This window comes from Triticum aestivum, chromosome 3B, assembly GCF_018294505.1.
Source record: "Triticum aestivum cultivar Chinese Spring chromosome 3B, IWGSC CS RefSeq v2.1, whole genome shotgun sequence".
Taxonomy (NCBI): Eukaryota; Viridiplantae; Streptophyta; class Magnoliopsida; order Poales; family Poaceae; genus Triticum; species Triticum aestivum.
Genome location: NC_057801.1, coordinates 639,161,449 through 639,177,511, shown reverse-complemented (window position 1 = coordinate 639,177,511; position 16,063 = coordinate 639,161,449).

Below are 16,063 nucleotides of genomic sequence, written 5' to 3'. Positions count from 1 at the left end.
CTCTGCGCCTTGTCGGTCCCACCCAATGCTCAGGGTGTGTGAGCTTCATTGCCTCACCAGAAACAACGACTTCAGGGATTGATTTTAGCCTTCCTCCGTCCGTGCCCGGGTTCCGCGAGCGGTGGCTGTACGTGGATGTAGGGGTACCCAGCCCCTACTTTCGGAGCCAAAGTCACCCGCTGTCCCCAACTCAGGCGGGGGCCAGGAGAGGCTCATGAGTCCCCGGCTCATCTTCGTCTGGCATCACTTTGCGCTCTTGAGGGCGCTCGGTGTGACGGCGCCCAAGGTGGTGAAGGAGTTCCTGCTATGCCGCATTGCTCCTCTCCATCGCCACTCCCGCCGGATGTGGTCCTTCAGCGGGCGTGAAGATCGCATGAGGCTCTAGGAGGAGGACCTCATGCCCGAAGCACTAAGGAAGGTGCTCTTGGTCTTGACCGGGGACCCCTCCCCCGGCAGCATCCGGCGTGGAGGCGCCTTGCTGTACCTTTGCTCGAACAGGGGCGACTTTGCGAAACAGATGCCCATCTTCGACGAATGGGGGCTGCGCCCCACCGGCCTTAGGGGTCCTCGCGATAACCCAGTGATGGTGACTGCCCTCCCAGTTGCCCACGGCGGTCATTCCTCAAGTGGCGGAGCAGGGAGGCATGAGCCGCCAGAGGCTGAGGGGGCCCCTGCCGGAACGGCGACGCCTGGCGGCACTCCGGAGGGGGCATCTCCCGAAGCTCACACTACTGTGGCTGGGGGCACTGAGCCGCGGCCTACGGTGCTCGTGGTTGAGGGCCCTGGGGCCCCAGCTGTCCTTCTTGGTGAGGCGGCAGGTGGCGTGCATCAGGACGACACACCAGACGCTGGGCACCTTGCCGCTTCATCCTCGTCGCAGGCTGACCCCTGTGCTCAACTCCTGGGTCGCTTCTGCGTGGACTTCAAGGCTCTCCGGAAGAAAAGGGAGGCCTTGGGTGATGACTACCCTTACCGCCTGCTGAAGCGCCAGAAGTATTTCGCCGTTGATGAGTAAGCCTTCTCTTTTCCTAGCTCTTGGCTCTCCCATCGCTTTGGCTGATCCTTGCTCCGCAGGCCCCTTCCTGCCGAGCTCACGGAGGTGGCTGAGGAGCCATCCCCACAAGCTCCGCCCTCTCCACCGCCTTCGAGCGCTCCGAGTTCCAGCAGAGCCCTCATGGTGAGGCCGCCCAGAGAGGTGAGCCGTCCTGTGGTGCATCGCGGCCCAGCGCGCCTCGCGACCCTCCTTCGCGAGCCTTCTCGTGGCCTAGCCAGCCTGCCCTGGGCCTCGCGTCTGATCATGGACGGCGGTTGGCTGAGGTCGGCCCCGCACTCTTCATTTGGGGAGGGGCTCGTCCCTGGCCGGGCTTCTGGCGAGGCGTACCCGACCATCACGAGGGGGCCAGCCCCCAGCCCCCTGCCCAGTGGGGGAGCACCGATTCGAGGCCCCCGGCGCTTACTCGGGGCAGATGACAATGCAGAAGACGTGCCCGAGCGTGCCCAGAGGCATCGCGCTCTTCGCCAAGGGTTTCTTCGGAGGGCGGCTGACGCGGTGAGCCAGCTTGGTGAGGAGCTTGATGATGAAGACGCGCGCCTTGAGGCCGAGGGCCCGCGCCTGGCTGAAGAGAGGCGCAAGCTGGAGGCAGCCGTTGCCCTTGCGCACCACCAGCGTGACCTCGACAATGAGGAGGCCGAGGAGTTGCTGGCGGCCTCTCAGGAGGCTCGTTCCTGGGACGTCGAGGAGGCCCGAGAAGCTGGTCGGCGGTGTGAGGTGGTGGATGAGCGGTCGCGGGAACTCCTTGCCCGGTGCCACTCCCTGGAGCAGCATGTGGAGCTGCGTGAGTCGGCCCTTGCGTCGATGAAGGTGGCTTCGGTCGACTTGACAGAGCTCTTGAGACGTGAGGAGGCACTGACGCTAGAAGCTGCTGAGTACGCACGCGATCTCGCACGTCTGGAGACGAGAGAGCGCCTAGCGTCACAGGCGGAGGATGACGTTGCTGCGCGTGAGGCCCAAGTCCTGGAAGAGGTTGAGCGCGGGGTGACGACAGCCCGCTTGAACCTCGAGCGCGAGTTCGAGGAGAGGCTGGAGCTGATCCGGGTCGAGGCTGAAGGCAGAACCGCTGCCCTGAGGGCCAAGCTGGAGGAAGCGGAGTGGCGGGCTGACGCTTCCCGGGCTGCCCTCGACGCAGCGCAGGAGGAACTGACTACCTCCCGCGCCGAGGCGCTCCTTCTTCGCCAGCGGGTGGACGAGGCCGAGGCCGTTGCGCGGCAGAACGAGGACGAGATACGCCAGCGGCGGATCTTGGAGCACGAGCACGGCCCCATGCTTGCCAAGCTCCGGGAGAGAGCCAACGCGGCCTTGGGTAACATCTGCGAGGCGGCTGTCGACCAGCCCCACGCAGTCAACTATGCTGGCAATCTTCAGTTCTGCACCAACATGGTGATGCAGCTGGAGGCGCGGTCGGCCGATGCCAACAGGCTAGTGGAGGAGAGGAGCCGCGCCCTGCTCGGACGTGCCTTCTCTCGTGTCTTCAGCCACCTTCAGAATATGTCCCCAACTTCGACTTCGACGCTGCCATCGCTCAAGTACCCCAGGCCATCCGGGACGACCTGGCGCGTTGGGTGGAAGACAACGTGGATGCCCTCGTTAGGGCCTTCGCTTCTGATAATGATAACGCGGTCGGGGCTGCAGATGAAGGTGACATGGTGAACGGCCCTGCCGTCGCTGCTGGTGACGCGGAGGACGATGGTGAGGCCAGCGACGCCAGTGATGATTCAGGAGGCGCCCCTGAGGATGCATTGGGGGATTTATCCGACTGACTGCGTGTTGTCTCTGCTTCCTTACCCTGCATAAATAGAGTTCAGCCCTTGTCCTGAAGATTGTAAGAGCATTTTGGGAGGGGGAGCCCCTCATGTAAAACTCATATTCGGCATATTAGTAGATGCGATATCACCCGTATGTCTGCGCCAAGCGGCTGGCTTGGCGACGAGCCGGTGGGCTTGTTTACCTTTGACCTGCTAGGGCCTCCAGCTTGCCTGAGGAGGGTTGTGGTGCCTCGAGCGTCTCCTGAACGAACCCATCCAACCTGTAATGAAAACCTCCTGAGAGGGCGCGGCGTCGGCAGTCTGGGCTGCACGCAAGCTAGGCCTGGCCCGGCTCGCGAGGGGCTCATGAGGGGAGGCAGCTGAGGCGGAGTGGTAACCAGAATGCGAGAGATTGCTCGAACGAGACTAAACACCCCTTCCCCGAACACACGCAAATCTTCGAGCTTAAATCCAACTTGAAATCCAATAAGGGAAAAATGACAGCCAATGGGAAAAGCAACGAGAGCAGAAAAAGGCCGCGTCTGGCACCTAGTCTAGTCTTGGACGTCTTCTCACCAGCGCGGAGCTAAGTGCAGCTACTGGGCGTAGGAGGGAGCCCCAGGCCTGAGGCCGGCACCCCTGAGACTCCGGGGCGTGTACAGCCCCACTCATTATTACGTGAGACTGTCACGGGACGGCGATCTTCACAGGCATTGGGCCTTCTTCACAGGTACCGGCTTTGCTTCATATCGCCAGACGAGGGCCCCGCCTTGCGCCACACTCTAGTGCCATCGACGACGACAGGAAACCAGGACGCCGCCGATGGGGTAGAGCGGTCGCCAGCGGTTCCCCCGACGACCACAGGTCCTCTGCCAGGGGTAGGCTCTGGGGGCACCTCCCCAGCAGAAGGCCTACCTCCTGAGGATGCCTTGCTCCGAACGCCGTGGTGGTGATGTAGGGTCTTGGCCCCTCTCCTCCAGCCCCCGGCGCCCTCCTCCTGAGGGGTAGGAATCTGCGGGAGTGAGGCAGCCACCTATTGTCGTGACCTGCACTTCCTGCGATCCATGGTTGGCGTATGCCTGCTCCTGGGGGATTAGTGGTACCTAATGCTCGTTGTTTCCAGCGTAGACAACGGGGCCTTCTCGGGGCTCATTGAAGAGTTCAGCTTCCGGCGCCTCGTCCCCCTAGCTTGGGCCGAGGAGCGAGCCTTGTTCGTCCTCATGGGCGCGCCCTTGGTCCACCATATGAGGCACGTACTCTTCTGGGGCCGCCATCCCGAAGACCGCGCCGTAGCGCCCCGCATGCCATGCAGTGCTGCTTGAGGCGCCCACCTGGGGGTGGTAGCGCGGCGGCCCACCGGGGCCGTGGGTTGTGGCGAGTCCTGCTTCGATGGCCCGGGGTGGAGGTAGCGCTGCTGCTGGCCCGGCATTGACAGTCTGGCCGGCGTTGGGGTGCCCTTGGAGCCCGCCTGGGGCCGCACGGGAGTGCGTGAAGCCCCGTGACGGGCCACCCTGGACCTGAGGTGGGAGTTGGGTGCAGAAGGGGGGAGCCCCCGAGGCGGCGAAGCCCAGGAGCTCTGCCACCCGCTCTAGCAGCACGTCGTGGCCGCCTTCTAGCAGCCTGCACTACAGCAGCTCTCGAGCCACGGTGAGAGCGGCCCTTGAGTTCGCCTGCTCCCGTCGGGTGTACGGCGCCGCGGCCGCGGCATGGTGGGAAGCCCTCGCCGCCGACCGCGCCTGCCGCGTCATGAGAGCTGTCGCCGCCTATCCGCGCCGCCCGCAGCCCGCAACGCTTTGCGGACCGCGAGCTGCCTGGGGCGCTGGGTTGCCCGTGGCGAGCGGTTCTGCGTGGGCAGGCCAGGCCGCCCAAGGATCAGGGTTGCCTGCCTGGTCGCCGTACATGATGATGACAATGCGACGGGACGCGAAGCGGCAGAAGGTGGAATCCGGCGCACCCCTACCTGGCGCGCCAAATGTCAGATTTCGGGATCCGGCAGACCCTCTAGATTCGAACACTTGGGTGCGCGCGGAGATTTAGCCCTCTGCCTACCTGCTCCTCACTGCCTTGTTATGAACTAAGCAATCAAAGGAACAACACAAGAGACACAGGGTTTATACTGGTTCAGGCCACCGTTGTGGTGTAATAGCCTACTCCAGTGTGTGGTGTGGTGGATTGACTCTTGGGCTGATGATGAACAGTACAAGGGAGAACAGCCTCGCGAGGGTCTGTTCTTGGCAGGTGCAATGAACTGCTCAGGGAGTTCAGTTGCTCTCTCTACTGCTTTCTAGGTGAGGGTCCGATTGGTTTCTCCCCCTACCTTGTGGGTGGCTAGTCCTATTTATAGGCAAAGGCCCTGGGCCTCCTCCCAAATATTGAGTAGGAAGGGCGCCAACAATTGGCCATTTTGAAGGGGAACATCTAGTACACTTATCCTGACTAAAGTTGGTCCTCGCCTGCCAAAGGCTCTGGTGGTGACGCCGGCTTGGGCTCCACGATGGCTTCCATCCTGCCATTCTGCTGGTCTTGGTCTTGTTGCACTGAAAAGGATGCCTTTGCTTGAAGCTCTCGCCTGCGCTTGCCCCCTTTGCACCAAAGAGGAAAGAAGGACACTGCGCGGGCTAGCGCCCGCCTGGCGCCCTTGGTCGTCATGGCTTGTGTCATGGGCACCTCGCGAGGTACCCTGCCTTGATCTCTCCGCCTCCTCGCGAGCCAGCCTGACGAGGCCGTGCCTGAGGAAGCCTCGTATTGTCCGCCCCGCGAGGCTTGGCCCCTCGCGAGGGTCTTGAACTCGTGTTGTTGAAGATGGGCCATGCTGGGCCGCCCCTAGAGCCACGCCACAGGCCGCAGGCAGGCAAGTTTGGGGACCCCCGTTCCCAAAACGCCGACATATGAGTAGTATCAGAGGGTATGAACCATAGAGAAGTTGAAATACAGTATATATTACACCAATATGAATTTAGAATGAGTTCACAACAGTACCTAAGTGGTTTTATTTTCTTATACTAACGGAGCTTACGAGTTTTGTGTTGAGTTTTGTGTTGTGAAGTTTTCAAGTTCTGGGTAAAGATTCGATGGACTATGGAATAAGGAGTGGCAAGAACCTAAGATTGGGGATGCCCAAGGCACCCCAAGGTAATATTCAAGGACAACCAAGAGCCTAAGCTTGGGGATGCCCCGGAAGGCATCCCCTCTTTCGTCCTCGTTCATCGGTAACTTTATTTGGAGCTATATTTTTATTTGCCACATGATATGTGTTTTGCTTGGAGCATCATTTTATTTTGTTTGTATTTTCTTGCTGTTATTTATAATAATGTTTTACATCTCTATTTTCAATAAAAATGTCAATGATAGCCTTTACCATGCTTATTTTGCAAGTATACATGTTGCTGTTTCAAAACAGAAAGTTTACCGCTCTTGCAAAAATTCCCTAGAAAAGTAAGAGAATGTTATAATATTGAAACTTTTTGCATATTGAGCTCTGATAAATCTTCTAAAGTGTAGTATTTTTGTCATAATTTTTGGAGTTAGGTAAGTATGATGAATCTTGCATTCTTTACAGACTATACTGTTTTGGCAGATTGCTGTTATGTTTGCATTGTTTGCATATGTTTGCTTCTTTAATGATTCTATTTGAGGATAGGAGTATTAAATATGTAGAGACATTTAGTATGCAATGTTGAATACTAATTTTAGTGATTTGTTACAGTAGAAAATGATAAGGTTTTTTCATTGGTTTATACTAACTTATCTCACGAGTTCTTGTTGAGTTTGGTGTGGATGAAGCTTTCGAGATTTAGGAAACCGAGATGTAAAAGGAATTAAGGAGACACAAAAGCTCAAGCTTGGGGATGCCCAAGGCACCCCAAGATAATATTTCAAGAAGTCTCAAGCATCCAAGCTTGGGGATGCCCCGGTAGGCATCCCACCTTTCTTCTTCAACAATTATCGGTTAGTATCGGTTGAACCTAAGTTTTTCCTTCTTCACATGAGTTGTGCTATCCTTGCAATGTCATTTTATTTTGTTTTGATTGCTATTTGAATGAAATACCAAGATCTGAAATTCTTAAATGTTAGAGAGTCTTCACATAGTTGGACAATTATTTGACTACTCATTGATTTTCACTTATATCTTTCAGAGTAGTTTGCCATTTGCTCTAGTGCTTCACTTATATCTTTTTAGAGCATGGAGGTGGTTTTATTTTGAAGAAATTAATGAACTCTCATGCTTCACTTACATTATTTTGAGAGTCTTTTAGAACAGCATGGTATTTGCTATGGTTATAAAATTGGTCCTAGAATGATGGGCATCCTAGTTGGGTATAATAAAAACTATCATATAAACTAAATTGAATACTATGATCAACTTGATGCTTGATAATTGTTTTGAGATATGAGGTTGGTAATATTAGAGTCATGCTAGTCGGGCAGTTGTGAATTAGAGGAATACTTGTGTTAAAAGTTTGTGATTCCCGTAGCATGCACGTATGGTGAACCATTATGTGATGAAGTTGGAGCATGATTTATTTATTGATTGTCTTGCTTATGAGTGGCGGTCGGGGACGAGCGATGGTCTTTCCCTACCAATCTATCCCCCTAGGAGCATGCGCATAGTACTTTGTTTCAATAACTTGTTGATTTTTGCAATAAGTATATGAGTTCTTTATGAATAATGTTGAGTCCATGGATTATACACACTCTCACCATTCCACCATTGCTAGCCTCTCTTGTGCCGCGCAACTTTCGCCGGTACCATACACCCACCATATTCCTTCCTCAAAACAGCCACCATACCTACCTATTATGGCATTTCCATAGCCATTCCAAGATATATTGCCATGCAACTTTCCACTGTTCCGTTTATTATGACACGCTCCATCATTGTCATATTGCTTTTGCATGATCATGTAGTTGACATCGTATTTGTGGCAAAGCCACCTTCATAATTCTTCCATACATCTCACTCTTGATTCATTGCATATCCCGGTACACCGCCGGAGGCATTCATATAGAGTCATATTTTGTTCTAAGTATCGAGTTGTAATCTTGAGTTGTAAGTAAATAAAAGTGTGATGATCTTCATTATTAGAGCATTGTCCCAAGTGAGGAAAGGATGATGGAGACTATGATTCCCCCACAAGTCGGGATGATACTCCAGCCGAAAATAAAAAAAATAAAAAAGGAGAAAGGCCATAAAAAAAGAAAGGCCATAAAAAAGAGAGAAAGGCCATAAAAAAAGAGGAAGGCCAAAACAAATGAGAGAAAAAGAGAGAATGGACAATTCTACTATCCTTTTACCACACTTGTGCTTCAAAGTAGCACCATGATCTTCATGATAGAGAGTCTCCTATATTGTCACTTTCATATACTAGTGGGAATTTTTCATTATAGAACTTGGCTTGTATATTCCAATGATGGGCTTCCTCAAAATGCCCTAGGTCTTCGTGAGCAAGCAAGTTGGATGCACACCCACTTAGTTTATTGTGTTGAGCTTTCATACACTTATAGCTCTAGTGCATCCGTTGCATGGCAATCCCTACTCACTCACATTGATATCTATTAATGGGTGAGGGAGTCCTGGACTAGGGGGTGTCCGGATAGCCGAACTATCATCATCGGCCGGACTCCAAGACTATGAAGATACAAGATTGAAGACTTCATCCCGTGTCCGGATGGCACTTTCCTTGGTGTGGAAGACAAGCTTGGCGATACGAATATGTAGATCTCCTACCATTGTAACCGACTCTGTGTAACCCTAGCCCTCTCCAGTGTCTATATAAACCGGATGGCTTTAGTCCGTAGGACGAACAACAATCATACCATAGGCTAGCTTCTAGGGTTTAGCCTGCTTGATCTCGTGGTAGATCTACTCTTGTAATACCCACATCATCAATATCAATGAAGCAGGACGTAGGGTTTTACCTCCATCAAGAGGGCCCGAACCTGGGTAAAACATCGTGTCCCTTGTCTCCTGTTACCATCCGCTTAGACGCATAGTTCGGGACCCCCTACCCGAGATCCGCCGGTTTTGACACCGACAATGGGCATCTCCATAGCCCGTTGACACGCCTAGTTGATGTGAGACTATCATCTCCTCCTTTTTGTCTTCTCCACAACCACCATTCTATTCCACCTATAGTGCTATGTCCATGGCTCACACTCATATATTGCGTGAAGATTGAAAAAGTTTGAGAACATCAAAAGTATGAAACAATTGCTTGGCTTGTCATCGGGGTTGTGCGTGATTAAATACTTTGTGTGATGAAAATAGAGCATAGCCAGACTATATGATTTTGTAGGGATAGCTTTCTTTGGGCATGTTATTTTGAGAAGACATGATTGCTTTGTTGGTATGCTTGAAGTATTATTATTTTTATGTCAATATTAAAATTTTATCTTGAATCTTTTGGATCTGAACATTCATGCCACAATAAAGAAAATTACATTAAGAAATATGCTAGGTAGCATTCCACATCAAAAATTCTGTTTTTATCATTTACCTACTCGAGGACGAGCAGGAATTAAGCTTGGGGATGCTTGATACGTCTCCAACGTATCTATAACTTTTGATTGTTACATGCTATTATATTACCTGTTTTGGATGTTTAATGGGCTTTACTATACACTTTTATATTATTTTTGGGACTAACCTATTAACCGGAGGCCCAACCCAAATTGCTGTTTTCTTGCCTATTTCAGTGTTTCGAAGAAAAGGAATATCAAACGGAGTCCAAATGGAATGAAACCTTCGGGATAGTTATTTTTGGAACGGAAGCAATCCAGGAGACTTGGAGTAGAGGTCAGGGAAGCTTCGAGGCGGCCATGAGGCAGGGAGGCGCGCCCTACCCCGCTAGGCACGCCCCCACCCTCGTGGGCCCCTCGTGGCTCCGCTGACCGATTTCTTTTGCCTATATGTATATCCATATAACCTAAAACATCGGGGAGCACAATAGATCGGGAGTTCCGCCGCCGCAAGCCTCTGTAGCCACCAAAAACCAATCGGGACCGAGTTCCGGCACCTTGCCGGAGGGGGGATCCCTCACTGGTGGTCATGTTCATCATCCCGGCGCTCTCCATGACGAGGAGGTAGTAGTTCACCCTCGGGGCTGAGGGTATGTATTAGTAGCTATGTGTTTGATCTCTCTCTCTCTCGTGTTCTTGATTTGTCACGATCTTGATGTATCGCGAGCTTTGCTATTATAGTTGGATCTAATGATGTTTCTCCCCCTCTACTCTCTTGTAATGGATTTAGTTTTCCCTTTGAAGTAATCTTATCGGATTGAGTCTTTAAGGATTTGAGAACACTTGATGTATGTCTTGCCATGATTATCTGTGGTGACTATGGGATATTCACGTGATTCACTTGATGTATGTTTTGGTGATCAACTTGCGGGTTCCGTGACCTTGGGAACTTATGCATAGGGGTTGACACACGTTTTCATCTTGACTCTCCGGTAGATACTTTGGGGCACTCTTTGAAGTACGTTGTGTTGGTTGAATAGATGAATCTGAGATTGTGTGATGCATATCTATAATCATGCCCACGAATACTTGAGGTGACAATGGAGTATCGAGGTGACATTAGGTTTTTGGTTGATTTGCGTCTTAAGGTGTTATTCTAGTACAAACTCTATGATAGATCAAACGAAAAGAATAGCTTCGTGTTATTTTACTACGGACTCTTGAATAGATCGATCAGAAAGGATAACTTTGAGGTGGTTTCATACCCTACAATAATCTCTTCATTTGTTGTCCGCTATTAGTGACTTTGGAGTGACTCTGTGTTGCATATTGAGGGATAGTTATATGATCCAGTTATGTTATTATTGTTGAGAGAACTTGCACTAGTGAAAGTATGAACCCTAGGCCTTGTTTCCTAGCATTGCAATACCGTTTACGCTCACTTTTACCACTTGTTACCTTGCTGTTTTCATATTTTCAGATTACAAAAACCTTTATCTACCATCCATATTGCACTTGTATCACCATCTCTTCGCCGAACTAGTGCACCTATACAATTTACCATTGTATTGGGTGTGTTGGGGACACAAGAGACTCTTTGTTATTTGGTTGCAGGGTTGTTTGAGAGAGACCATCTTCATCCTACGCCTCCTGCGGATTGATAAACCTTAGGTCATCCTACACATCATCACTGACAACGGTTCACAGTTCACCAGCAGTCTCTTCAAAACATATTGTGCTAACCTTGTAACGCAGATTTGCTACGCTTCGGTGGCACACCCTCAGAGCAACGGCCAGGCCGAGCGCGCCAACGCAGAGGTCCTGAAGGGCCTCAAAACCAGGACCTTCAAGAAGAAGATGGAGGCCTGCGGCCGGGGCTGGTACAACGAACTCCAGTCCGTGATGTGGTCCATCCGCACTACCGCCACCAAGCCGACCGGCGAAACACCGTTCTTCCTCATCTATGGAGCAGAGGCGGTCCTCCCTCACGAGGTCAGGCATCGCTCCGTGCAGGTCCTGGCGTTTGACAAAGCGCAGTAGGACACCATGCGGGGGATGGATCTCGTGCTGGGGGTGGAACACCATCGAGAAGCCGTGTTACGAGCAGCAAGATACCAGTAGGCGCTGTGGCGGTACCACTGCCGCAACATCCTCCCCAGGACTCTTGAGGTAGGCGACCTCGTGCTCAGGAGGGTGCTCTCCAGGGAAGGGCTGCACAAGCTCTCACCCATGTGGGAGGGCCCGTTCAAGGTTGTTCATGTTTCCATATCTGGCGCCACGCTCTTGAAGACCCAGGAAGGGACGCCCATTTCGAACGCGTGGAACATTCAGCACCTCCGGAAGTTCTACCCTTGAAGTAAGGCTCAGTGCCTGCAAAGAAGGCCCAGTGCCTGTGCAGCCCGTCAGCTCAAGAAAAGGCCTGGCGCCTATGAGGAAGGCCAATGCCTGTGAAGCTCGTCGCCTCAAGAAAGGCCTGGTGCTTGTGAAGAAGGCCAATGCCTGTGAAGCTCGACGCCCGTGACACTCTCACGTAATAATGAGTTGGGGCTGTACATGCCCCGGAGTCTCCGGAGTTCCACCCTTGGGCCATGGGGGCTCCCGCCCACGCCCAGTGGTAGCACTTAGCTCCGCGCTGGTGAGAAGACGTCGAAGACTAGACTAGGTGCCGGACGCGGCTTTTCATTTGCTTTCCGCAGTTGGCTTATTTACCCTTGTTTGAAACTTTATTGGAGTTGCTTCTAGTGTTGTTTGCCGTCCCTTGCCCATTTTTCTTCGTCTCTGTTTTCCCCTCTTCGCCTGGCTCGTGCTCTCTTTCGCAAGCCTCGCGAGGGGGCTACGCGGGCGCCCTTGCGAGCACCTTCTCGCCTAATTTCATGAGGCTTCCTCACTCAAGCTCACAGCGGAGGCACCCCTCCGGTCTATGCCCCCCGAGCATCACGACGCAAACACAGGACCTGAGCCGATCGCCCTCACGACAGAAGTTCGAAAGCTATCCTCCCAGCACATTTTTGCAGGCCTCAGGCAGGTACCTCGCGAGGCGAAGACAGCAGCAAGCCCCCCGAGCTAAGTTGTTCGTACGCACAAACACGCAACCACAACGCCACAACACAGCATGGGAATAATAGAAATAGCATAATAATTAAGGGGGCAATAGTCCAGCATGCCCCGTGGGGCCCCATGCCACTCTCTATCTATGCAGGAAAATGAGATAAACAAAATAAACGCGACATGCCCGGCGACAGCTCGTGAGGGGGGGGGGGGTTCACACCGCCCTCCTGAGCTCAATCGGACTCCTCCTCACGCTTCATCGAGGCACGACAGCGGGATGACCCGTTACCATCCTCGAAGCGAGCGCGGCAGTGCGGTGGTTGATCACGGCCACCGCTGGAGGAGCTGTCACCAGAGGGAGAGCCGCTGAAGCTTGGCAATCTGCAAGTGCCACCGCCAGTGGGCTTGCCTTCATCCTCAAGGCGGCTGTTGCCAAGTCCGAGCACCTGCTCACCGACATCGTCTTCAGGGCAACACCCGACACAGCGGCCGTATTCTCCAAACACCCTCACATAGAGGGTCGCGTTGCCGTCAAACTTGAAGTGCAGGGTGCACCGCCGGCCCAGGCGGCGCGCGCGGGCAAACGTCTTCCAGCCGCGGGACAAGGCCACGTTCCTAGCGACGGAAACCTCCACCAAGACCAAGGAAGCCCTGCTGCAGCAGCCGTCCGGCTGGAGCCACAGGCCGCCAGGAGCACCAACTAGGAGTTCGCTGGCGAACAAGCGGGCCTATCAAATTTCATCGCATTCGGAGTCCGTTTGATAGCCCAACCTTTATTCATACAGTCGCAATATAGCCAGTGTATTCGTTGGACGTTTTCAGTCTCTAGAAACCCGTGCCGGGCCCCACTTCATCTCTCTCCACTAAGCCCAACCCCTCTTCACAGCCCATCTAGGCCACTGACACCACCCCTCTGTTCTGGACTGTCCTATGGCCATCGTACGGTCCGAAAATGGACTAAAACCCCCCTAAACCTAATCCCTGCCTATTTAAACCCCTCCTTACGTTTTGGGCATTTTCCTAGCCCTCCACCTACCTCGCACCTACAGCTGCCGCCCTTTCCTTGCTTTCCGCGCCGGCCAGCTCTGCCGCCGCCACTTGGCACGCCTGCATTCGCCAGCACCGTCGCCAGCCGCCTCCTCACCCAATCCCGAGCTGCCACATGCACCCCAGCGCCCCACTTCGCCTCGGCCCACATCTGGCCCTCCCGGCCCGAACCGCGCCGCTGCGCTCCCCCGCTCGCTCCCTCCCTTCGCGCCCGAGCTCGCCTCTAGCCGCTCCACGCCCTAGCGCCGCCGCCACCCAGGAGCTCCGCCCGCCACCATTTGCCCCGCGACCCTCCTGCATCGTCAACGACGCTGTTTTCCACCATCGCCCCGCGCTGGTTGCCGCCTCGCCTTACCGGAACCGCCCCACCGGAGATCCCCTTCGCCTCGTCGCCGTCCACCACGGAGCTCGCCGCCCATCGCAGGAGCTCGCCGCCCCTGCCTCCCTTTGGCCAGATCCGGCACCCCTAGCCATGGATCCGTGCCCCACGCTCGCTTTGCGCCCCTATCCGGCCATCTTCTCGCCGGTTTCCGCTGCAGCTCTGCTTGGGGTCGGGCAGAGGAGATGCTCGACCCGGCTGCCCGGTAATGACCAACCCGCGTGGGCCTCGGCCCACCGCGCCGTGTGGGCCCCGTCCGGCCCAGCGACCCCAGCCGGCCCGACCCGCCTCCCCGCCGTCCTGGGCTTGGCCCAATGGTGAGATCCCCATTAAGCCCCGCCTATGCGTCATTTAGCTATTTTGCGCCCACTTGTTTTTCTTCTTTAGAAAACTGCCAAGTCCCAGTTCATCAGCATCATGTGTGCCTTGTAACTTTGTGCATGTTTACCCTATGATGATGTATGATATATCAAAATGTTCATATCTTGATGCTCTACATGATGGTTTTATTTGCATTCATTTTTCTGTTCATCTTGATGCCTTAATCTTCGTTGCAAAACTACTAAGTGATATAAACTGCGGAAATCTGCTGCCTGTTAATATCATGTATGCATCTTGCGAGTATTGTAACTTTGTCCCTGTTGATCCTATGGTTATGATCTTGATATGAAAATGTTCAGCTCAGTGTGCTCTACATGTTTGTGTGCTTTGTATTCCTATTACGGTGCACCTTGAGATGTTAATATCTGTTGCAAAAGTGCTTGTTGATGTTAACTGCTGAAAAATATTATAACTTGCTCTTTTGTCTTTTTTATATCTTTTTGTGTGATTTTCTTTTGAGCATGATGTCAACATGTTTTAGGGGCATAAGGGCATCTCCAGCCGCGCCCCTAGGAAGGCCTCCCCAGGCGATTTTTTCGCGGTGGCGCCAAAAAAATGGCCCAGTCGCGCCCCCAGGAGCCCGATTTTCGCTGGCTTGGGCCGAAAACAGCGCCGGCGGATCCAGCCCGAACCCGGCTCGCTGGGGGGCGCCCGGGGGCGCCGGGGCGAGCTGTTTTGGCGCGAAAAAGACGTGCGCCAGCCGCATCAGCGACTCGGCACCTCGTCTTCCCCCAACGGCCTCGGTTCCCGCGGGGAATCAATGGCAAGGCTGTCGCCGGTCAGCCTTGCCATTGATTCCTCACGGGCGGCGCTTCATGGGATGGCGTGCCGACGCCTCCCCTCCCTCGCACGCGTACACACGAGCGCGGCCCGGCTATAAAAGCTGGCGGCCTCCACTGGCCTGTGCCCACACCAGCCCCGCCCCTCGCTGTCGTCCAGCCCCTCCCTCTCCCTGCCTCTCCCGAGCGCCACCGCCCAGCCCCTCCCTCTACCTCTCCCGAGCCCGCCCAGCCCCGCCGTCGCCATGGCAGAACGCTTCCCCGGAGACGTGGCGATAGCCAATGGCTTCGGCCGCCATTCGCTCCACGAACAAGAGTCCTGGCTCCTGTTCCAGGCGAACATCCCGGCGCCGCCGGACATGCACGCCGGGCCAACGGGGTGGAGACTCAGCGCCTAGGGAGTGCCCATTCCCCCGTTGCCCAATGCCATGGCGAAGCCGAACTACTTCACCGAGGAGGTCGAGATCGTGCACGCGTCCCTCACCGACGCCCATCTCTCCCTCCCCCAATACGCCACCGACAACCACGCGTCCTGGGCAGCGTATTTCGAGCGCCGCCAGCAGCAGCGATTGGCGTCCACCAACGGCGCGCCGGTGGTCGGCGGCCGGCAGAACAGTGAGGGGCGCCACCTCTGGTGGGGCGTCCCCGGCCGCACACTCGAGGGCGTGCTCACGTACCTCGAGGGAGGCAACGACCCGCCATTGGCGTACCCCTCGGCGCAGCACCGACGCGTCGGGCCATGGGCGCCAAGGAGGTTCGGGTCCTCCTCCTCCTCTTCCTCCTCCCGATCCTCATCGCACTCCTCCGGCACTCCTGCCCTGCTCGGCGTCAAGGCCGAGCCCGCCGCGGAGTCGCCGCTCGGCCGGCGCACTCGCAGCGTCGGCAACATCATCAACAAGGGCGGCCGGCGTGCCTCCTCCTTGTCGGCTCCTCCGCGCTTCGTCAATCCAAAGACGGAGCCGGGGCTGGCACCGGTGAAGACGGAGCCGGGGCTAGCGCCGGTGAAGGCGGAGTTCGACGACGACAACGTGGCCCTAGAATGGGCGCGCCAGGACTCCATTGCGATGGAGAAGGCGCGCCGGGAGAAGGTGAAGGAGCGCCAGCGCGCCGCCCTGCGCCACTTTGAGGAGCGCCAACGCGGCCGCGATGAAGACGGGGTCGTCGTCCT